Genomic DNA, 24,621 nt, shown 5'->3' on the forward strand with positions numbered 1-24,621 from the left:
TTCTTCTTTAAAGCTTTTTCAGAAACCTTGTCTGCTGACTGCTTCTTATTCTTCATTTCCCTGTCCTAGCCAAAGAGCGGCCAGAAAATGTGATCTTTTAGCTGGAAACATAACCACTCAGTATAAAATCAGTTATTTTACTAAGAGGGAATAATGTTGGAATGTTCTCACTTTTGTTTAATTCCCAAAAACTCAGAGATACTGCCTTATTTATTCCCTTCAATTTTTAAAAATTGTGGCAAAATACATGTAGCATAAAACTTATCATCTTAACCAAATGTTTAAGTAAGGACTTCCCAGGTGGCATAGTGGTAAAGAATCTGCCTGTAATGTAGGAGACCCAGGTTTGATCCCTGGGTTGGGGAGATCCCCTGGAGAAGGGAATGGCACCCCACTCCAGTATTCTTGCCAGGAGAATCTCATGGACAGAGGAACCTACAGTCCATGGGTTCGCAAACAGTTGGACACAACTGAGTGACTCAGTATTATGAGTCAGTGGTATTAAGTACATTTATGTTGTACAACCATCACCACTGTCCAGAACTTTTTCACTTGCCAAACTGTACCTCTGTCCCCACAAATTGATAGCTGGCCATCCCCACCTTCGCTGGCCCCTGGTACCCACCCGTCTCCTTTCTGTCTCTATGATTTTGATGACCTCATATAAGTCAGCGCTTGCCTTTTTACACTTGTTCCATTGGTGGACTTTTATTGTATCTTTTACTGCAAGCTGCCTCAGATCCTATTTTTTGAAGCTAGCTTGGTATAAACAAATAAAATCAGGATGGTAATAATTAGACACAAGGGAAATACTGAGAAAGCTTCGGGCAGACTTCCTCTACGCCTCCAGGAAATCAATGTGGCTGAGGAGGCGAAAACACAGCACATGAGAAATGTCACAGGAGGAACACTGAAGACTTTACGACTTGTTGGAAATTTAGATTCCATGAGGCTAAATGCATAAGAAGGTGGGCCCCCATATAAGTAGGAGGTACAACTTCTACTGGAGTTAAAAAAAAAAAAAAAAAAAAGGAAAAACAAACCCAAGGGACAGGGGGCACCTGGATTTGAACCAGGGACCTCTTGATCTGCAGTCAAATGCTCTACCCCTGAGCTATACCCCCAGTCACCCACATGGTTGTCATAAAACAATCCCATAATTGCAGTCTTTCTCAAGCTACATTCTCACCATTGTGTGTCTCCCTAGGGAGTTACCTGAGCTGCTTCTCTGGGTGCCCACCTCCACACCTGTCAGAACTGCCTCCCTTCCTCAGAGTCTCCACATCTATGCCCACCAAACATCCCTCCTCCCAGAGCCCTTCTCATCCGCTCCCTCACTATTATCAAAATACTGAGTGCAAGAGGAACTCCACCCAGCCCCTTAATGTCTAAGATGCTTCGTTTCTTTTTCTTTTTCTCCATCTCCCACTCTCTGGTTCTGTTTCCTTTCCCGCGGATCAAGGCCTGGGACCTATAGGAGGCTGTCACGGTCTTGGTTTAATTCAGGAGAGGTGCCTGGCCAAGAAAGCTGCAGCCCCAACTTTCCAGGGGGCAGAGAAGAGTGGGCAGGGATGAACCCAGAGGTCAGCACAGGTCCAGGGCCTGGGACGCGGCTCCGGCCTGCTTCTTCTAGAACTCGGATAGCCCCTGATGTACCGTCACGCAGGCTCTAGGATTAAGACATCATTGCATTTCTGTTTGCGTCTTTCTTGGTTATGTTGTGCTATCCAATTGGATAAGATTTTCTACTCTTTCTTTGAGATTATTCTGAAGTGAAATTAGCCTTCAAGGGCTTCCCAGGTAGCTCACTGGTAAAGAAACTGTCTGCTAATTCAGGAGACATGAGACGTGGGTTCGATCCCTGGGTCAGGAAGATCCCCTGGAGGAGGACATGGCAACCCACTCCAGTATTCTTGCCTGGAGAATCCCCATGGACAGAGAAGCCTGGCGGGCTACAGTTCATGGGGTTGTAAAGAGCTGGACATGACTGAAGTGACTTAGCACACACACAGAGGTGGGTGGTTCTTTGGCCAAGGGTATGGGAGTAGCTGCGCCCCTGTTGATCCTCCAAACACACTCCAGATCCATTTGTAGGAGAACGTAGACTTGTCAAGGCTCCAAGACTCCACACACATCCAATGAGGCACTGCAAGGCAGTCTGCCCTTCTTGGGGGGATTAAAAAAAATCAGTGGTGGGTGATTTTTTTCCAGATTTATAAAACACTGGATGAACACGCACATACATCTTGGCCCACTTCTCAAATGATTTCCCCAGGGTGAATTCCTAAGAGGCCTACGCAGGGCCTGGAGGAGCTGGCTGGTGCTATGGCTTACAGCCCATCAGCAGGCACCAATCCCAGGGGTTCCCCTGCGCCCTGCCCTTCACCTCCCAACCCCCAGGTCCTGCCGGTTCCGACGTGCACTCTGCCCCGGGCTGGAGTCTGAACCTGGCAGCATCTCCATGCCATCATCAGGTCTGGAGCTCGGCTCCCAGACCTGCAGCGTCAGACCCCTTGGACCGGCTCACACGACCTCCCTAATCAGGCTTTAAAGGCTCGATGCACAATAAGCCAGAATGCCCTGGAGGTTACCCCGGAAACCAAATTAGCTATCTGAGGGTTGCTTCCTGAGGCTGCAATCAGAGCAAAAGGGAATTGAATGCTCTTGAGGGTTTCTCGGGCCACGGAAAATGATTATGCATTATTCCTGTTCCAAAGTACCGTTCCTTCTTTAGAGGCCAGAATGCTCCGTCACTAAACTGCGAACGTCAATGTGTGCGCAGGCATCTTTCCTGGATCCCTGCATCCTGCCATCCGCCTCGACCACGGGCCTCCCTCTCCCCCACCTAGTGTCTCAGCTCTGTGATCTGCTCATTGTTGATATATCATAATCCACGGATTGAGGGGTGGAGAAACTGTTTTTCTGCAAAAACAACTCGATCTCGATTTTGTGCCCCATTCTACCCAGCGGCAGAAATTTAATGAGTCAATCTCAGGACTCCTCCAAGCATCACCCGCCCCATCCCGCATCACACCTAAGTTATGAAAGGGCTTTCCCAGTACCACAGTGCTGGGGGTGGGTGGGATCTGGTCCTGCACGTCGTCTGGACCACGCTGTGACCTTCTGATCCCACCATGGTCCTCGCCGCGTCTCCTCCCGGGTTCCCTGGCTCTCCCGGCCACACCCAGGCAACCTCCCCCAGCTTCCGCAGGCACAGAGTGGGTGCCGATCTTTTTTCCCCTAATCCCCCAGCACCCACACTGTTGGCATTTGAAAACTGAGCACTGACAACTTGCCTTCCACACGGTCATCCCTTCCCTGTGTTGTTAAAGACATAAGATTTACCCAGTTGGGTCGGGGCGGGACGGGGTGCGGGTGGGGGTGGGGTGGAGAGAGCAGCCTTCAAAGACAAGAAACCTGGCTTAGGAGCTCTGTTAAGACCCAGCTTCCTAACTGAGCTCTCCATCTCCCCTCCATGACCCCGTTACTCTCCATTCTTCCAAGATGATTCTTATAAGACCCAGATGGCCCTGGGTCTTCCTAGGAGGACATGATAGTAAACGTTTTCCATGAGTCATCACCTTTTGCCTTCAAGCCAACCGCATGACATAGGTATACAGTAAGTCCTCTACTTGAGGACCTTCACGTTGCAAGCTTTCAAAGATGTGAACCTGCACTGTCCTGTCCAATCACATCAGCTGTGGGTGACGCTGCAGCTCGCCCTCCGTCTCCTGCTGCAGACGATCCTTCAGCTCCACCATCTCCCGCCTCTTCTCCCTGCTCCAGTCACTCTTCTTGCCTGTTCACTCAATGCCAGCCCCCATATGCCAGCTATTGTCCTGGACTTCTGTACTTTTCAAAGAATTGTACTATAAGATTAAAAATGGTGTTTTTGTGGGTTTGTTTGTTATGTATTACTTATGTGAAAAGTATTATAAACCTATTAGAGTACAGTACTACATAGCCAATTGTGTTAGTTGGGTACCTAGGCTAGATTTATTGGACTTATGAACAAATTGGACTTGCAAACGTGCTCTCAGAACAGAACTCACTCGTTCATATGCAGGGGACTTCCTGTAATTATTATCCCTGATTTACAGGTAAAGAAATAAAAGTTTAGAGGAATTCAGTAACCCAGATAGTCTAACTCCAGAACTAAAGCTGGTGACCATATTGAAAGGATTCTCTCTAAAACACAGACTGAATTGGGCATCTGCCTGGCAGTGCTAGGTAAAATATCAGCCGACTCCTTACTGCTTGATTTTCTTCTAGGATATTTGGGCGATAACAGCTCATCACCCACTGCGTTGGGCCGTCAGGTTGTGATACCCGCTGATCAAGACAAAGGTCACTGTTCGTGACAAACCCAGCCTGTAAAAGTTACTCTGGGCCCCTTTCTCATAGACAGACCTCTGGGGGCAGCCCTGCTGACGGCCAGTCCCACCACTGCCTGCTGACTCTACTTTGCCTTTCCAGGGGTGATATTATCTTCAAGTTTTAGGGGTATCATCATCCTGAATATAAAGAAAAGTGGGGCATTCTAGAAGTTGGAGGTAAGCATTTCCCCCCAATCTCTGGGTGAGATGAGCCTTGGGGGGAACCCTTGAGGACAGGGCCCACCTGGCCTACAGCAGCGGCGCTGAAGTTCCCCCAGTGTCACCCATCTGTCACCTCACCTGTGCTGCTGGTGATACCACTGAGGCTGCTCAGGAGCCAGAAACCACAGTGACTTGTTCAAGGGGAACTAAGATCCCGAGGGGAATCTTAGGGGAATAACCCGCCCATGCCCCACAACCCCAAAAACTCTTTAAAAAAAGAAAGAGATTACCTGGTGTGTTGAGGTGTTGTTAACCTCATTTTAAATTCCCCCATCAAACATTCATCTCATCATTTTGGCAGGCTTTGGGGATACTGGCTTATGACCATCACCTCCCTGGGAGTTGTGAATGGTTCTATTCAAACCCTCTACCTTTGTTAGCTTAAATTCTTTTGTAAAGAAGGCTTTTTTAAAAAATTAACTCATTAGTTCTGTTGAAATATAGTTCATATAGAAGAGGTAGAACAAATGCTTGATTTTTCCCTTTAATTTATGAGTTTTCAGAATACTGAATTGACTCCTTAGCCATGTCCAGATCTGACAGAGAGGGCTCCAGTAGTCTTTGAACATTTCCTTGTATTGTTGTGAGTGTGGACCTATGTGTATGTGTCTTCGTGTGTGAGCAGACCAAATGAAATTGCCAGACTGGGTGGGCTGCCCTGGGAAAGCCTTTAAATCCTTTTACCAAAAAAATTTTTTTTCTTAAATATTTTTAAGCCATGCCACATATGGGATCTTACTCTCCCCACCAGGGGTTGAACCCCCTGCCCCTGCATTGAAAGGGTAGAATCTTAACCACTAGACCACTGGGGAAATCCCAAAGAGAAGACTTTAAATAGAAATCAAGGCCAGTTGTGGAGAGTGATTTGTGTGCAAGGTAGAAAGGTTCAAAAGCTTGATGCACAGTGCAGGGAGGTGGGACTCACTGGAGAACCGCTGGTTGGAGCCTCCCAAGACGGGAAGGGACCATTGGAGGAGGCTGACTTCTAACAGCACACAGAGTCTTTAGGAAGAATTCCTGCAGAACCAGGAAGGGCCCTGGCAAAGGTCCTGGGCTCGGCCCTGAAGGAGTGTGGCCCTGGAGGTACTGCTTGACTCAAAACGAGCACACCTGGGCTCTGAGTGGACCTCTGCACAGACTCTGGATTCTGGCAAAAAGCATCAGGAAGGGGGAGGATGTTCAAACTACCCATGCTGGATTCCTCACCAATCTTACTGGGTGAGATCTCATATAATTTGATTATTTTAAAATATTAAATTGCATCTTAAAAAGATATGAACTCACAGAATTCATATGCTACTATGTTCAAAAGATAGGAAAACGCATGCAACTGGAAGCAACCAAAAGTCCTTCAGTAGTTAAAAAGTCCTTATTGAATGGATATATGAATTGTGGTACATAGGACAATGGAATAGCCTTCAACACTAAATAAGAAATGAGTTCTCAAGCCAAGGAAAGACCTGGAGGGAACTTTCATGCATATTACTAAGTAAAGGAAGCCCATCTGAAAGGCACAGTAATACTGTACAACATTCAGGAAAAGGCAAAACTATGGAGACAGTAAAAAGATGAGCAGAACACTGTGTTATAGTGTAATGATGCATGTGTGTGTGTTCTCAGAGGGCTCAGTCCTGTCTGACTCTGCGACCCCATGGACTGTAGCCCCCAGGCTCGTCTGTCCATGGAATTCTCCAGGCAAGAACACTGGAGTAGGTTGCCATTTCCTTCTCCAGGAGCTCTTCCCAACCCAGGGATCAAACCCGAATCTCTTGAAACTCCTGCATTGGCAGGCGGATTCTTTACCACTGTGCCACCTGGGAAGCCCATAATGATGGATACGTCTTTCCAAACCCACAGAAAGTACACCACCAAGAGTGAACCCTGATGTAAATGGTGGGCTTGGGGACTATGTGTCACTGTGTTCATCCACTGTAACAAATGTCCTGTTCTGGTGGGGGATGTTGATAATGCGAGAGGTTATCCATATGTAGGGGCAGGGGATATGTGGGAAATCTCTGTACATTCTTCTCAATTTTGCTGAGAATGTGAAACTGAAAAAAAAAAATCTTAAGAATACATTTAAAGATTAAAATGAAGAAAAAAAGTAGGCAGTGAAAATATTCCCTCTCATCTAACAAGACTCTCTACAAGCATCCTTGGGGAACCTGTGTTAAGTTTTTTATGTTCTCTTCCAGATAGTCTGCACATGTCAGTAAGGAGTGCACTCTCTCCTTGGCTGCGTTTATAAACACAAATGATAGCATAACAATCCTGTGCTGTTGCATCTTGCTTTTCTCATCTAATTTAATTTTGTGTAAATCAAGGCATTGCTTACCTGGGAACATTTCTCTTTCTAGGACTCAAACCAGCCCCCAGTGCTATGGGGAATATAGTACCAAGTAAGGATGAAGGGTGGGGGTTCCGGGGTGAATAATTCCAGGGAATAATGAAGGAAAGCTTCCTCAGCCTTGCTGCTACAACAAGGCCCAGCAAAGGGAAATTTGGGATAATTATAGGGGGCACCCGGATTTGAACCAGGGACCTCTTGATCTGCAGTCAAATGCTCTGCCCCTGAGCTATACCCCCTCCTGGAAAACTAAACCTCTCTCCCCAGAACTTCTCACTTTGGTGAAACACCTGTGACAGCTATAATAATTTTAAGACCTGATGTTTACCGAGTATTTATAATGTGCTAGATAAACTCTTCTAAATTTTCATACATTGTATATAATTTTTTATTTTTTTACCGTACATAATTTTAAAAATTATTGTGGTAGTGAGTGCTGTCTCCACCACCACCTTCTTTATAGGTAACAATGACACAAAGAACTGAAGCAGCTTGTCTGGAGAATCCCATGGACAGAGAAGCCCGGCGGGCTACAGTCCACAGGGTCACAGACTGGGACATGAAAGCAGCAACTACGTACACACGCCCCAAGTCACAAAGCTTAAGCTCAGCTGGTAAAGAATCTGCCTGCAGTGTGGGAGCCCTGGGTTCGATCCCTGGGTGGGGAAGATCCCCTGGAGAAGGGAAAGGCTACCCACTCCCGTATTCTGGCCTGGAGAATCCGAGGGACTGTATAGTCCACGGGATTGCAAACAGTTGGACACAACTGAGCATGTCTTTCACTTTTTCTAAGTAACAGAGTTAAGAGTTTAAGGACCACCACTGTATCCTGCCTCAGCTCAGCTGCCCTGGAGGGTGAATTTCAGGGCCTTGGTGCTTCGGGGCTGAGCCTCCTCCCTGCCCTGTGAACCCAGCAAACACTCCCCGTTTTATAACAGAGTTTTAGGGAACAGACCTAACCAGTGCCTTGAAACAACCCACCAGGGGCTTCTGGAAGTCAGACTGCTTGAACTGAAGTTTCCTAAATTTCTGAATGAATTACCTTCTTTACAAGTAACACTTTCACATGGCACAGAATTGAAAATGTATGAAATAGGAGATTCCCTGGCAGCCCAGTGGGTAAGACTCCATGTTTCCACTACAGAGGGCATGGGTTTGATCCCTGGATGGGGAACTAAGATCCCGCATGCCACACAGCCAAATAATAATAATAATGAATAAAAAATAAAATGTACAAAATAGCATCCAGAGAAGAATCAAGACTCCATTCCATTCCAGTCTTCCAGCCACCACATAACCATTTTACTGGTTTCTTGTTGCATGTACACCTTTGAAAGGGAACATTTTCTCTTAGTACCCCAGGGTTAGCTTAATTTTCGTTTATTGTACTGCTTATATCTGTACATACATGTGTACACACAACTAGATATAAATGCTTCACACTCACAGTTTTATACACTTTTAAGACAAAACAATTTTAGAAGATCAATACAAACAAAACCACAAACCCAGTTAACACTCCAGTTAACAGCAATTTGAATAGCAGATGAAATCATTTTGCTAGAAGAGGCTCTTTGCAATGTGCTTGTGAAGCTGCTCATGACTAGAGACCCAGGGGTCCCCCAGCTCCTCTGCTAACTGCCTCTATTAACACGCCCTCTGACTCTCGAGGCTCATTTCTCATAGGCTAAAAGCTGTTACCAAACTCAGGGTTGGCTGCTCACTGCTCAAAAGTCAATTATAGAGAGGCAAGTAGAAAGGAAGTATGTTTTAATCAGAAAAGCTGGCAGTCTGGTGGATTCATGAGAAGGTGGACTCATGTCTGGAGACCAGCTCCGAACTGTCTGCTCAGCCCTGACAGTTTGTAAAGGGGAAAAAAGCGGGAAGAAGCTCAGTGAATCATGGAGGCAGGAGGTTGGGTTGCGTGTCCTTCTCCGTCGTGTTTAACTTTCTCTCCAGGTGTTATCCTGCCCGTCTGATCTGCCTGCAGGATTGCTAAGGGAGTCATGGGGGTGGAGGACTAGTCGTCTTTTAATTCTTCTTTTAATCTAGGAAAAGAATCGACAGGTTAGGCAAGGCATGGAGAACACAAGTCAAGAACGAGGTTCAACTGCCTAGTGATCTCATTCCGACGAGGAGGTTCTTTCAAGGTTAAGCAGTCAGGGACTTCCCTGGTGGTCCAGTGGCTAAGAATCATGCGCCCATTTCAGGGGACACAGGTTCAATTCCTGGTCATGAACCAAGATTCTGCATGCTGTGGGCAAAAAAATAAATAATTCTTAAAAAAAAAAAAAAGTTAGAAGGGGACAGAAATGGGCAAAGAGGGAAGGGGCACACAGCTGCTTTCAAAGTCGGCCTCTGATCTTCGGTCATCCATCAGTGACACAGCACAGCACGGTACTGGGCGCGGCAGCCCTCTCTGGTGTTCTTGGCTGGAGAATCCCATGGCCAGAGGGGCCTGGGGGCTACAGTCCATGGGGCCACAAAGAGTCGGACACGACTGAGCGACTTAGCGCATACTGACGACATGATCAGAAACTTGAGTGTGTGCATCACACTGGGCTCTGATTATAAAATGGCCCTGCAAACCAGCCACCGTGTGCCTATATCGAGAGAGTTAAGACTGTTATTAAAACATGAATAGAAACTTTGAAAGAATCGTAGGGAAACTCGAACCACCGAGAAGCACTAGCCTGTTGTCCCTTTCACGCCCGGGTATGTTCAGGCTGCCCACAGTGTCAGGACCAGGCCCCAGAGGTTTTGACTTCTGCTCCAGAATCTTGTCAAGCCTCCCTCTCTTTCATGAATCCCACCCCGCTTCCAACCTCTCCATCAGCCAGCAAGAGGAGCCCTTCTGAGGAGCACCCGCATCCCAGGGAGCAGGAGCTGGTAAGCTGAAGAACTACATCAGTCTTGTTAGATGGGGCTGCTTAAGTCTGTCCCTGGGGACAGTCCTGCTTTTGGGTCTGTTGTCCCAGCATCCAGTTCATGGAATCACAGTGAAGCTTCGGAAGTTCATTTTGTCCACGGTGAAACACCTGACATTGTGAAGGCTGTTACAAACTCCACTTAAGAGTTTAGGAGGACTTCCTTGGTGGTCCAGTGGTTAAGACTCTGCTCCCCACCAATGCTGGGGGCCCAGGTTCAATCCCTGGCCCGTCGGGAAAAAACAAAAAAAACGGGGGGAGTGAATTCAATAGAAGATAGAACTTTGTTTTTGCTATAATAATACAAAAATGCAAGTTTTGAAGCCCAAGATTTTAATGTAAACAATGTTCTTAGCAGGGATGCTGTCAGTAAGTTCTAAGCAAATGAAGCAGAAATGTTGTGGGCATGGTGGTGCACACATAATTCACAGGTGGATCTAAATGGGCTGTGATAGTCTACCAATTCATATAAAAGCTGAACTGTTTTTTTAAGTTTTTAAAAAAAACTAAATTGTCTTTGTGACACGGCTGATTTAATACAAGAAAAGATTTCATGATGGCTGCATGTGGGTGTGTGTGCTGAGTCACTTCAGTGGTGTCTGACTCTTAGCGACCCCATGAACTGTAGCCCAATAGGCTCCTCTGTCCATGGGATTCTCCAGGCAAAGATACTGGAGTAGGTTGCCATTTCCTTCTCCAAGGGATCTGCCCAACCCAGGGATCAAACTTAAACCTGAATCTCTTATGTCTCCTGCACAGCAAGTGGGTTCTTTACCATTACGGCCACCTGAGAAACCCAGCAGTGTGTGTGAGAAAGTACAAACAGCTACTGAACAGACTTGTATTGTAGGTATCCTATACAATCAGTATCTTAGACACATCTGTCCCCAATAGCACTAAGAATTTAGAAATCCCTGAGCCTTTGAAGAACTACTTTCTGAATTAACCCAGTGTCCCGCAATGGTATTGGTATTAAACTTTTTTTTTTTTTTGCAAATATATGCACCCAGAATTGTTGTGTTTTGCACAAACCTTCACTGGTGGCTCAGATGGTAAAGAATCTGCCTGTGATGCAGGAGATCCAGGTTTGATCCCTGGGTCAGGAAGATCCCCTGGAGAAGGGAATGGCTACCCATTCTAGTATTCATATCTGGAGAATCCCATGGACAGAGGAACCTGGTGGGCTACAGTCCATGGGGTCCCAAAGAGTCAGACACGACTAGGCAACTAACACATTACAGTTACACAAACCTGTTGGAAGTCTTTAATCAAAGTTTTCAACAAACGGTGTGCCCCAAAACTTCAGCTTTTGAAGCCTTTAGAGAGTTGCAATAAATGAAAATAAAATTTGCAAACAGAAAGACATTGAAATGTATTCTTGCAAAAGCAAGAGAGAAACTGAACACATTAAACAACGAACGTTCACATGGTGTACAAGATTTAATTCTCAATTTCTAAAATTGTGCTTGCAAAGTCTCAAAAGAATCTTTGGCTGAAGTTCTTCATTTCAATTGAATAAATTTACATTCTGTACCTGAAGAGAATGAAATTTTCAAAGCTTGGAACTTTACAACATCTAAATTTGGTGAAATATTCTGGAGAATCATACTCATTTCAAGAGCTTTGTATTACAAATATTTTTGTGGAAGAAATGTACTTTGAGGGACTTGTCTGGCTATTCAGTGGTTAAGACTCTCTGTGCTTCCAATGCAGGGGACAAAGTTTCAATCCCTGGTTTGGGAAATAAGATCCCACATGCCACATGATGTGGCCATTAATTTAAAAAATTAAAGAAATGTACTTTGAAGGGAAGCAAAAAGACAAGAACTGTGAAAATTTTGTGGCTAAAATATGTATATATTGCAATATAAGAAAACTGCAACTGGGTACTTTTAAAAGTGCTTCTTAGTATTTAAAAATTTCTTCTTTTGTGTTTTGACTATACACTATGTAGCATGCCTGGTTATACCTCCCCAACCAAGGACTGAACCTGTGACTCACACACTGGGAGCACAGCATCTTAACCATAGGACTACCAGGGAAGTCTCTGAGAATTCTTTTCAATTAGCCTACTTTGCTCTGAACTTACCAGTTACTCCAGCACCTGAATCAGAAGTATTTTCATTAAACATACTTGGTCTGCAGAAAAAAGACATTTGAAAGAGGCTGTCCAGGGACTTGGAAATCTGTGGGTCTCCTCTGTCTCCCCAGAGCTGCCTTGGACCCCAGTCTTACATCTGTCCTGCGGGGAGCAGCCCTCCCTGCTCCTGGCTAACATCCCTCGTGATGATGAGGAAGGTGGGGCAATGGCTCCTCCCTGGGGCTCTTTCCATCCATCACACCCTGGGGAGCAAGAGGAGCCTCCTGGGTCCCTGATCAGCACCCGGCTCCCCATTTCCTTGAAAACTGCAAGAAGCCAGTGAGGTTTCCTGTGCTGCAGAGCTGTCCCCAGTCCACAGGTGGCTGGTCCAGATGAGCAGGTGCCATAAGAGGACATTGCAGCCAGATTTCAAAGATTTAGCTCATTTATAAATTTTTATGTTGGTCATATGCTGAAATGATAATGTTTTGGATATACTGCATTTTAAAATGTGGAGGTCTGGGGCATTCCTTGGTGGCCCAGTGATTAGGACTCCGCACTCTCAGAGTGCAAAGGTTTGCTCCCTGGTTGGGGAATGAAGATCTCACAAGTTGCAGAGCATGTCCCCTCCACAAAAGGAAATTAGTTTTGCTGGTGTTGTTTTACTTTATTTTTATGAAAACATTTCCCCCAGTTTTAATGAGATGTAATTGACAATGTCATGTCAAAGGTGTACAACATTTGATACATGTATATACTGACAAATGATCACCACAATAAGGCTAGTTAACATCAATCACCTCACATAGTTAATTTCCCTCCTTGTGATGAGAACTTTCAAGATCTACTCTCTTAGCAACTTTCAAATATACAATAAAATATTGTTAATATAGTGACTACAGTCACCAGGCTGTACATCACACCCCAGGACTTATTTATCTAAATCTGTACCTTTTGATCCCCTTCACCCATCTTTTTTACTTTAAATATTTAAGGTGGCTTCTAGTAAATGTAAATTCAGATATGTAGCTTACATTCTGTTTCTGGAGGGAGCGCTGGTATAGACCTTGGCCTTGGCAAAACCGGCTTGGCTGGTGGGCTGAACGGATTGGTTTGCCTGTCATCCCCAAATCCTGATCTTTCAGGTCTCCTGTAGGGATGAAAGGACAATGCAAAGACAGGAAGGAATCTCTCTTCTGATGGGAAAGAGTCGGGGGTGTTGTTTTCAGGGTGGAGGAGTTGCTTGAACTACAGGGAGAGTTACAAGGACCCAAGGAAGGTCGACGGTGACATCAGGCTTGCTAGAGCCTGAAAATTCCAAAATGGAACACCAGAAGGGGGCACCCGGATTTGAACCGGGGACCTCTTGATCTGCAGTCAAATGCTCTACCCCTGAGCTATACCCCCTGCTGCTATATAGTAGCCTCAACTCACACCTTTATGCTGCTCTAGCTACATCTGGACCCTGCCAACCTCTGCAGCCCCCACCATGGGCTCCAACACCCATGGTCATTCCAGACTGGTCCTTGTGCTCTGAAATCCAACCAGTCTTCCTCTTCAGGTAGGTGTGACGATTGATTTGGTCACAGTCTTCAGCCCACACCCGGAAGTGCAGCGGTTGAGGCCCTCTCACCCGGAAGTGCAGAGTTTGAGGCCCTCTCACCCGGAAGTGCAGAGGTTGAGGAGCTTTAGGCTTACCAGGAGAAACCGCAGGATGCCCGGAACCTTCTCAAACCTCAAAGCTCGGGTCCGAGCCCGGCCCGCCTCGTTAGTCCTGCTCTATCTGCCCTTTGCCCTTCGGCCTCATCCTCCGTCTCCTCTTCTTTGCTGCCTATCTTTCCTCTTCCCATCGCCCTCCAAGCCCCTCAGGGGCTCTCCTAACCGCCAGACCTCGGCTAGTCCACCTTCCTCCAACCCAATCAAGCAGTGCCTTTTCCCCAAATTCCCTTGAGATGTAATCGGAAGACCAGGCCTAATAAATACAAGGCAGATCATTTATTTCCAAAAATGAAATAGGCGACAGGAGCTAAAAATTGTGAACATAACAGGAGAGACACTGGAGGACTTTTCTATTGTAATTATTAGAACATCTAAAAGAGCGGAATGACAGAACACCTGACACCCGGACCCGGGAAAACATTACAAACATGATGAAAGATCGTCACATGTGCCTGAGCAGTGATGACGGTCAAAACAACCCTTTGACGCAGGGCTGTGATCGGTACACCCCCGGCAGAGCGGAGGAACCCGACATGCCGGGATGTGCAGTAAGCTGTCCAAGGAGACGTGATTAGTAAGCTAGATGCAAACTCAGGCCGCCTGGCGCTGGAGCCCACACACTTAACCCCGTGCTTCACAGCCCAGAGTTAGAGCAGTCATGAATTCAGACGGGAAAGGAAAGGTTATTTACATAAATCAAACTGGGAGAGTTTAATTAGCTATTTGGGAAAAATAATTAAAGGTGGCACCTTCTTTCTGTACATCAAAACACAGCCCAAGAGGATTAAAGCATTGTGTATAACAAAACCAAACATACAGGAGAAGAGAATATAAATGAATACCTAACTAATGTCTGAACAGCAGGGAAGGTGTGGAAGAAATTATGACAGAAAATATCAGTAGCTGTGGCTACATAAACATGAAGAATTTAGGAATATGAACAAAACTGGGAGATTAATGGCAAATTGGAAAAATATTTCTGTAACTTATCACAGGCAAACTATTGCAAATAAATATCCTTTAAAAAATCCTTAATATGTAAAGGCCCACTTAGGCCATCAATGCATTGATGTGTGCATGCTCAGTTGTGTGTGACTCTTTGTGACCCCATGGACTGCTGCCTGCCAGGCTCCTCTGTCCATGGAAGTTTTCCAGGCAATAATACTAGAGCAGATTGCCAACTCCTACTCCAAGGGATCTTCCTGACCAAGGGATTGAACCTGTGACTCCTGGAAATGTCCTGCAAGTTTCCTGCAGGCTCTTTACCACTGTGCCACCTGGACTTCCTTTAGGGAACTGAGGTTGTGCTCAAGCTCAGTGAATCAGGGTAGAGCTCAGACCAAAGAAATGCAAATTAAAATATAACATTTTCCACCTATCAAATGAGGAAAAAATTAAAACAACATTATCATATTAGTAGTGTAAATTGGGACTGTAAATTGGTATACAACCTTTCTTGGGAAGGGCAGTGTCAAACCAAAAATTAGTTAAAACGATTAATTCCCTTTGACTTGGTAGTAATTTCCTTTGTTGGAATCCATCCTTAGAAAAACCTGAAATATGAATAAACGTTGGCTCAAGGATATATAAGACTCCTTAAGTGTTATTTAAAATTTTTAAGCAAATATAATAGAAACTGACATGCCCAATACTAAAGAGGTAGTTAAGTGAGATATGCTATATCTCCATGATCAAAAACTAGTGGGACTTCCCTGGCAGCCCAGTGGTCAGGACTTCACACTGCAGGGGGCACCGGTTCACTCCCTAGTTGAGGAACTAAGATCCCACAAGCTATTTAAATTTCATACAGCTCACAATAACACACAAATTACACGTTGTCATGTTTCTCAGTCCTGACCATATTAGAATCTGTGTGTGTGTGTATGTGTGTGTGTGTGTGTGTGTGTGTGTGTGTGTGTGTGTGTTCAGGCACTCGGTCATGTACAACTCGTTTCTGTGCCATGGACTGTAGTCTGTCAGGCTCTTATGTTCATGGAATTTTCCAGGCAAGAACACTGGAGTAAGTTGCCATTTCCTATGCAAGGGGATCTTCCTGACCCAGGTGTTGAACCTGCAACTCTTGCATCTCCTGCATTGGCAGTCGGATTCTTGACCACTGGCCACCTGGGAAGCATCATTAGAATTTCCAAGGGAGGTTTAAAAAAACCCCAGTGCAGGGAAGAAGGGAACAGCTCAGTTGAGTGAATGACAAGGTCAGTGATATTTTTTAAAGCCAGGGTATTCTGTGTTAAATGACAGCATTATCTCAAATGTAAAAATATTTTCAGTAATGTTTTATTTTCATAAACTACCTAGAAATGTAAAAAAAAATTTTTTTTCTTTTAAGGACATGGATATAATATTTCTGAATCCAAATCAGGGCCTCTTTATACTCAAATGCCCTCCTCAGACTACAGCCTCAAAAGACCAGTCCCTCCTCCTGGCCTTCTCCTCCGCCTAGTCATTCCCGAGCCTCCATCAGGCAGCTACTTTCCATGGCTTTTCTGGAAGCAAACCTACGTGCTGGGATGCCCAAGTCCATGGACCTGCTGGCATCACTGTTCCTCTTGCTGATGCATTTAAATTTGCATTGTTCATTCCATGGCATAAAGGTGAGGACTAAAAGGCAGGGGGGGTTATGGCTGATTTTAAAACTTTCGTCTTCATACTTTCTATATCCTCCAAATTTTCTGCAATATAATGTATTACTTTCAAAATCAGAAAAAAAAAAATTTAAGCATATTTCCTTCTAGTAATTGCAAGCAATACCATTTGCTATGATATAATTAATCAATAATTGCTTTAAGACAAAAATCTGGATACTAATTTGGGAAATATGCATTATAATTTACATATAACCCATTTAAGCTTTGATAAGGAATAATTATTTCCATTTTGCAGATGAGGACACAGTCTCAGAAAATTTCCAAGACACTCAATTTCAAGACCTCTTGGTCCAAGTTCCGGGCTGTTACAATACCATACTTCTTCCATCCTTTTGTAGTAAAGGTTGGGTAACTGAAAGAACAGGAGGGTTGAATCATCCTCTGTAATCACCTCTGGGGATCTGAAACAGTTACCACCACATCTGCCCTCTGGTCCCCCTCCATGTTAGGCTGGATGTCAATCTAAAATATTGATAAAGGCTCCGATATGTTGAGTGTTTACTACCTTGGAAGTACTGCACATACCTCTTCTAATCCACTCTTTGAGGTAGGTACAATTATTATTTCCTATGAAGTAGCTCAGATTATACCCATTTTGTAGATGGAAAAACAGATACTGGAGGGGTTAACTGTCATTTAGTCATTCAACAAACCCTTGGGAAGCACCCATGGTGTTCCAGGTTCTAGTCTGGCACTGAAGGTAGAGCAGTGAACAGGCAAACAAGGTCCTTGACTTCATGGAGCTTGTATCCCGAGAGGTTAGAATGACAAATAGGAAAACAAACAAATGAACAAAATCATTTCAGATACTGAAAATATTGTAGGAAAATAAAGCAGGTGGATGTGATGGAAGATGACGGAGTGGGGCGGTGGTAAGCCGGAGTCATCAGGAACTGGAGCTGAAGTCTGAATGGTAAGGAGGCAGGGTGTAGAAATTTGGATGCAGAGCACTCCAGGCTGTGGGTAGAGACCACCAAGGCCCTAAGGAGGGAGATGGCTTGGCAGGATGGATGGAGGAATGTGAACAGTATAACGGGACAAGACAGAGATACGAGCAGAGGACACTGAGGTGGGGTAGGGGCAGCCTCTTATGGTCTTATACGTCATGACAGGGTAGGAGTGGAGCCTGCACTGAACGCAGGTCTGTCTCCCTCGGGTCCAGGGGCCACTGCCTCGGAGACCTTCCTGACGGGCTCTTCAGTGGGCCTGACACAGGGCCTGTCCCCTCCAGCCTGTCCGATTGAGACAGGCTCCCCAGCTCAGTCAATAAGCGCCTATGGCCATGCATTTTGGTTTGTTAGTGTTCATCCAGGCGGCCTGGTTCCTGCTGTCACCGGAGCGACTTTCAGGAGGAGCAGGCCCATGGGAGAGCGACACGCTGTGACTCACGCACTTCCTCAGATGTCCGTGTGATGAGTGCCGGGAGCCTGAAAAACACAACAGGGCGACCCTCGTCTGTGCGGCTCGAGAGAGCTTCTCCGAGTCAGTGACATCTCCAGAACACCCTGCAGGAGGGGACGTGAGGTGGACATCGGTGGTCCAGGAGGACGGGTGACGGGGGGCGGCGGGGGGGGGGGGGGCGGTGGCGGCTGAGCCAGGAGAAAGGAGAGAAGGCAGGGTGCTAGAGTGGGGACGGCCTCTTGTGGGTCGGGCAGCGTCCCCTCAAACCCTTGTCCTTTCAGGAACCTGGGATGTGGCACTCCTTGGAAGTAGGGTCCTTGCAGATAGTTAAGTAGGATGAAGTCCTACAGGATCAGGGTGAGTCCTTTATCTAACATGACGACTGTCCTTATATGAAGAGACACAGAACTAGAGACACACAAGGAGAACGCCAGGTGAGGACAGACGCAGGAGTGATGTGTCCACAGGCCAGGGACCCGGTGGGTTGCCCGCAGTGAAAGAAGGACTGAGGCATGGAACAGCCTCCCTCAGAGCCTCCAGGAAGAACCAACCCTCCTGTCAGCTGACCTTGATTTGGGACTTTTTTACCCAAAAAATTCCTGTCGTGTGAAGCCACTCAGTTTCTGGTACTTTGTTACACAGCCCTAGGGAACTAATACGATTCCCAACCTAGGGCTGGAGAGGCAGGCAGGGTCCTGATGGAATTTTGGATTTCACTCGCAGAGCAAAAGAGTACCTGCACTTTTAAAGGCCCCCTCTGGCTGCCCAGTGTTCCAGAAGCACTGACATCCACTGAGATGTCAGCCCCTCAGTATGACCCAGGGCTCGGTCGCCAAGACACTGCCTGAGCTGATCATCGCTCACAGGGAACCACATGTGGTCCTTAAATGCGGGGTGATTCTCAACCCCCATCCTGCCCCACAAGGGACCACCTTCCCAGTTTCCCAGCTCGGCTAGCCGCTACCCTACCTAACCTTCCCTCCATCGCATAAGAAGCTGAGCCGGTGTCCCTCCTGGAGAACTGTTTGGTAACAAACATCAAAAGCCTTAAAAAAAACAAAAAGGCCAATACCCTTTGACAGGGCAATCTAACTCTTGGAAATAACTACACATATTGGAAAATATATCAAGAGGCAAACAAATAACCAGTCGGGGCCCATCGTCAGCTTCTCAAGGTCCGCCTCCGCGTGGTGTAAATACATCTGCCACTAGCTTAACCGACTCGAGTCGGAGAAAAGTGGGCGAAACGGAGCGCAGCGCGGGACAGGGTCCGGTCTCTATAATTCCCGGGTCCATTGAGGGGGCCACCCCTTCCTCCTTCGTTCCCCCGGGCTGGCGGGGATTTCCTTTCCGCTCTTCTGCTCGGAGAGGCTTGGAGCCCTCGGGGTGCGGCACGTCTCGGCGCTCCGCTCCCAGAGCCGAGGCCTCCCCTCCGCACCCGCGGGCTCCCAGCACCCGGATCTGCATAAAGAACGCGCCCCGCGACGCTCGGGGGCCGGCCGGAGCGTGTGGGGGCAGGAACACAAGAAAACCAGAGGGGCTTCGGCCCCAGAGGGCTGGTCCCCGGGCGCGCCAAGACGGCGCCGGACCGCCAGCTCGGTAGGGGAGGCCGGGCGCGCCTACGAGAAGCTCCCGCGCAGCGGACCCCGGGCTCCGGGCACAGCCCCTTCCTGGGCGCGCGACGGCGGCCCCGCGCCACCACCGAGAGGCCCCCGCGTTCCTAGAGCGGCCGCGGGCGGCCAGGTGCGGCGCGGCGGCCTCCGGGCTCCGGGCTCCGGCCGGCAGGGGGCAGCACGCGCCGGCCGCCGTCCCACGTGGCGCCCGCGCCCCAGCGAGGCCCAGGGCCTGGCGGTGGCCCGCGCGCGCTCAGGGCGGTTCGGGCTGGCTGGTGAGCGGGGAGGGGTCGGGTCGACCGAGGAATCTGAAAAATGCAGGTCCCTATAAATTAAATTTACAAAATAATACACATTTATTTAGAACATAACTATATAAAGCTATAAAAATCCAATCTTTAACTTAAACATATATAGTTTTTTTTTTTTTTTTTTTTTTTTTTTTACAAAATTAAGGCCTGGCTCCATCATCCTGCGGCGACGCTCACAGAGCCCTGGGGAGACAGACGCCGTCTGTTCCCATTTCACAGGGGCTGACTTGGGACCCAGATTTTTGAGGGAATCGATGGAACTGGGAGGCCGGAGAGGAAGGCTGAGGATAGGCGCGGCTGTCCCTCCGGGAGCCCGGGCGGGCTCTGAGGGTCCCCAGGGAAGCCTTCAAGGGGCTGGGGGCCTGGGATTGGGAGAGGACTCTAGATAGGGGTCCCGATATCTGTGTGTGTGTTACCTGTTGCCTCTGGAATTGCTGCTGTCCTGTGCAAACACAGGAGTGCCAATTTAACAGCTCAGCCAGCCCCGGAAAGGGGGAGGCCTCCCTGAATGCCCCTGCAGTCTGGCTTTGCTGCCTGCCTGCCCTTGGACTCCTTATCGGATCTCTGGGTGGCCTTCCTTGGAGAGGCAGGGCAGCCCAGAGGGATTTCTGTCATCACCCTAAACCACCCTGCGACTGTGGTTAAGAGGATCGGGCCGTGACCTGGGGACTCTACCTGATATTTGGGCTGAGATATCAGAGGGAAGGATAAATGTTCTGTGGCATCTTTTACAGGCTTGGATTAGCTTGAATGAGGAAATCATCTGCATCCCAACTGGACAGAAGTTCTGGGTTTTACTTGAGCATTTTTACGTTTTCTTTCCTGCACATTTTCACCTGTGTTTTATTCCCTGGTTAATTTAACAGTAGAGAGCCTCGCTTGGGCCAGACGTGAGGACCAGATGCTGGAGCCAGCACAGGGATGACCTGAAGCCTGCCCTTGAGAAGGTTGAGTACATGTGGGCTGCCCAGGGCCCACGCCAGGGACGCCCTGGCGCCCAGGACAGTCGGGAGGAGGGAGACCCTCAAAGCCCCCCTGCAGTCCGGTTGTGTGTCCGAGGTCCTTGGGCTACAACTTGGCCTGATCCCCCCTTGCCTCTGCAGTGGAAGTAAGTGATAGCTGTAAAAATAACTTCTGGGATCCTTACAGCTTCTGACAGGGCTTTTCTGGACATCTGTGCTGCTATTTCCTTCAGCCTTCCAGGAATTCGTGGTGGGTGTTAGCCCGCCAGACTTCTCTGGTGAGATTTATAGGGACTCGCTGCAGAGCCTGATACAGACATCTGCATGGTAATGTAGCGGTTATAGAGACTAGAGAGGTGCTGTTGCCGTTGAGTTGCTCAGACGCGTCCAAAACTCTTGTGACGCCGTGGACTGTAGCCCACCAGGCTCTTCTGCCCATGGGATTTCCCCGGCAAGAGTACTGGAGTGGCTTGCCATTTCCTTCTCCATTAGAGGTGTAGGTGTACCCTAAAAGGAAGAAATCACCTTAAACGCTGTGCCCCATTAAAGGAGTAAGCATGGAATGTGTCACTGGATACATTAAACAGAGTTTGGATTGAGGCTGGGAAATACTGAAGCAAGGGAGAGGGTTGGCTGAACTTGCTGGGGGGAATGGGGTGGGGTTTAAAGCAACTTCCTCCTCAGAGACCCCCTCAGTGAAGCCTCCAAGGCCGGGAGGGCTGAACAGGTGGGTGTAGCAGCCCCCCCCCCAACCCCAGCCCCTCTGCCTCCAACTATGTTACATATTTAGCTTCTGAAAATGACTTTATTTAAACAGGGAATTCTGGGGCTAAAACCAAAAGCTTGAAAACAGACAGATGACGTGCAGAAAACTTGGCTGATCGTTATAAATTTGATGAAGATTTTGTGTCCTGACTCTGAAAGAGTTTCTAAAATATAGATTTAGTTTCTACAGAGAGAGAGGGAACACTTCCAAGCAAGCCATTTAATTGCACAGGTGCGGAGATGGCTTCAAGTCTTCCTACTGGGTGGTAAATAAAATGAACCTCTTCTGGTACGTTTAAGGATGAGACTTCATACTTTCTCTTGGAGAAATAATGGGCTCATTCAATTCTGAGATAAGTTTTTATTCTTTGGGACTCAGACGTTTCCTTTACAGTAAGGAAAAAAAAACAATGCTATTTTCATTTTCGGGGAAAGGGTTGTAAATTAAATTCTGAAAGTCAGTTATATGACAATAACATACTAAGGCAAGTTAATCCTTTTGGTAAAATGAACACCCAAGCATGTTTGTATGCAGTTTAGTTTATGCTTATTGCTAGACTCTGAAGAGCTGGCACAGATCTGGGCAAGAAAAATGTGTCTATTTCTTCTCAATATGTCTACCCTTTGAATTGAATATACTAGAGGTTGATGTTACTTGGATATTGACTTGCTTTTTTAGTAGTACTATGAGACATGAGGTTTAATTTTTTTCCAAACTTATTTCAAAATGTGTCACAAACCTTTGGCTTGGTAAGGCATTGATAAATTCAAGATAAAGTGGGAAATGAGTAATAACAACCAATTAAAGGACATTTGTTATCATTAAATTGTTTAGGGTGTCCCTTTGCAAACCAACTTGCTGCCTTTGTTTTTGGACAAAATCAATGAGGCGATTTTCAGTGATGATAATCAATCCATGTAAGATAATACATACTCCAATTTTTTATCTTAGGTTTTAGAATTTGTTTAGTTGATGTGCAGAAAATTTGGCCATGGAACCGTGGTTCTTGGATCATACCTTCAGTAGAAGAAAAGCAAATGTCATGCTTCATAACCTGTTTAATTTTCTTAATTGAATTTAGCTCAAATCCAGTGAATTTCAATCCTTTGAGGGCGTAACTTTCGTATTTGTGTATTCTGTAAACAAAGAATTGATTGAATGTAGTTCTTAAAAAGCTTTTATGCTTATTAGACTATACTGATTCTGGAAGGAAACAATTTGTTGTCCCACTATTCATTATTTAAATAAAATTGCTAGTGAGAATAGAAATTTTCATTGGCACATTTTGTCACTAAAATTCAACTTTTCAGGAATTTCCTGGCGGTCCAGTGGTTAGGATTCCACTGCAGGGGGCCCAGGTTCAATCCCTGGCCGGGGAACTAAGATCCGGCTGTAGCACCTCCAAAAAAAAAAATTAGCTTTTCCTTGTCCTAGATAACGGACAATAGTAATGCTACTATCTTATCATCTTCAAGTTATTTTGAGAACTGGTTTGATAATTTCACAAAGTGAAGCAGTGAGTTTCATTCACTGGTTGTAGCAGAAGGAATGGTGCGGACCCAAGAGGTAGCCCAAGCCCGAACCGAGTGAGTTAGGGCAGGAATTCGGTTTTATTGTGGAGCAGATGCGTGGTCCTGGTGCTCATCTCCGTCACCTAGCCCCTTCTCTGACTGTTGAATGGCTTTGTAGGTCCCAACATAGAAACACACACAGAAAGGGAGCCTCTCGCCTGAGCAGTTAAGCCTCTTCCCGAAGTCCCCACAGAAGAGGGGAGCTTGGTCCAGAACGAGGCGGGCTGGTTTGGTGCTCAGCATCTCTGCCTTCATGTTATGTTTGGTGAGCCCCGAGCTGTCCCCAGGTTGCTGGGCGGTGGCCTGGCCTGTCTGCCGGGTTCAGAACCTACATGCTGTGTCCACGGGAGACTCAGAGCTGCAGTTCGAGAAAAAGGACCGTTTCGCCTTCTGTATTAAGGATCCAGGAAGACGAAACTGGGAGGCAGGCTACAACAGCAGTTCGCAGCACCCACCCTACGTTTAAATTCTGACCATGTGACCCTGCGATGATCGCTTCACCTCCGTGAACGTCAACTGTAAGAGGGACTATGCATCTTGATTTCACACGATGTCAAAAGAGAAAATGAAAGCATTTACTTAGCACAGTGCCAGGAACGTGGTAGGACCCAGTGAATCATACTGATAACTACTATTAATGCCTAGTAAACTCAAGGCTAGGTCTGGTTTCTGACTGGAAGTTTTCACGGCACGCCCCTTACTAGCTTCGCCCTTGATTTAACTCACTGTTTTGCTTTTATTTTTTCTCCTGCCCTCCCGCCTTCCCTCTCCTTCCTTCCTTCCTTGTCTCCCTTCCTTCTTCCTTCCTGTCTTTTCTTGCTTTAAAAATTATTTTAGCCTGGAGTTACCTTTGGTAGAAAGCAGAAATAGAAGGCTAGTTGGTGTTTTGACTAAAAACACCCATTTCAAGGAACCCAACGAGAAGTAGTGAGTGCAGAACTGATTGCAAATCTACATCTAGCAGTCCCCACGACGCCCGGCGAAAACAGTAAGAGGCTTCAGCAGCTGAAAACGCTTTCCAGAAAGCCCGAGGAGAGGCCTCGGCCTGACTCACTGTTGCCGTGGCAACAGGAGGGCCTGGAGGCCTCCGTCCTTGATCCCTTAATCTGAGGAGCCGCCACAACACCGCCCCCAGAGAGGTCCCCACAGACACCTGGCTCGTTCCAGCTGCCCTGCCTGGAAGGAGGGTCAGGGGAGAGATGGCGGCGTGGCCCTTCCTGCCCCCGACAGCGGCCTAAAGGTCTCCGTCAGCCTTCACAGGCCCCAGAGGAGAATCAGGCCGCAGTCTCCGGTGGGTTCCGAGTGCTGTCAAGGCAGCGCAGGCTTTCCTAATCCTTTTGTGTTTCTCCATGGCGCGCGCACAATGCTCCGCACACAAGGGGTGTCTACCAACTGCGGGTCCGCGTGATGCCAGCGCCGCTGCCGCCGGCTCGCCGCCCCTCCCGGGTGAGCAGGCAGCGACCACCGTTCCGCAGCCGCAGACAGTGGCTCCCTGACCCCAAGGCCTTTCTGGCCCCTAAGATTCTTTTCTTTTCTTACTCTCTTGCTATGTTCGTGATTTTGGCAAACGTTCGGCACGGACTAAAATTCTGCTCGGTATACGTATTCCCCTGATTGTACCTTAAATTTTTAAATCTGAGGGTAAAATGGGGGTAATTTT

The 24,621-nt window shown here is 47.1% G+C and overlaps 3 non-coding genes across 3 annotated transcripts; all 3 read right to left on the reverse strand.

Moving 5' to 3' along the window:
• Positions 1-1,052: 1,052 nt before the first annotated feature.
• On the reverse strand, positions 1,053-1,124 carry TRNAC-GCA (transfer RNA cysteine (anticodon GCA)). Its single transcript has one exon. It is a non-coding gene; the product is annotated as a tRNA-Cys (tRNA).
• A 5,988-nt stretch (positions 1,125-7,112) lies between these two features.
• Positions 7,113-7,184, reverse strand: TRNAC-GCA (transfer RNA cysteine (anticodon GCA)). Its single transcript has one exon. It is a non-coding gene; the product is annotated as a tRNA-Cys (tRNA).
• A 6,103-nt stretch (positions 7,185-13,287) lies between these two features.
• Positions 13,288-13,359, reverse strand: TRNAC-GCA (transfer RNA cysteine (anticodon GCA)). Its single transcript has one exon. It is a non-coding gene; the product is annotated as a tRNA-Cys (tRNA).
• Positions 13,360-24,621: the final 11,262 nt, after the last annotated feature.

Source organism: Muntiacus reevesi, chromosome 6 (assembly GCF_963930625.1).
Source record: "Muntiacus reevesi chromosome 6, mMunRee1.1, whole genome shotgun sequence".
Lineage (NCBI taxonomy): Eukaryota > Metazoa > Chordata > Mammalia > Artiodactyla > Cervidae > Muntiacus > Muntiacus reevesi.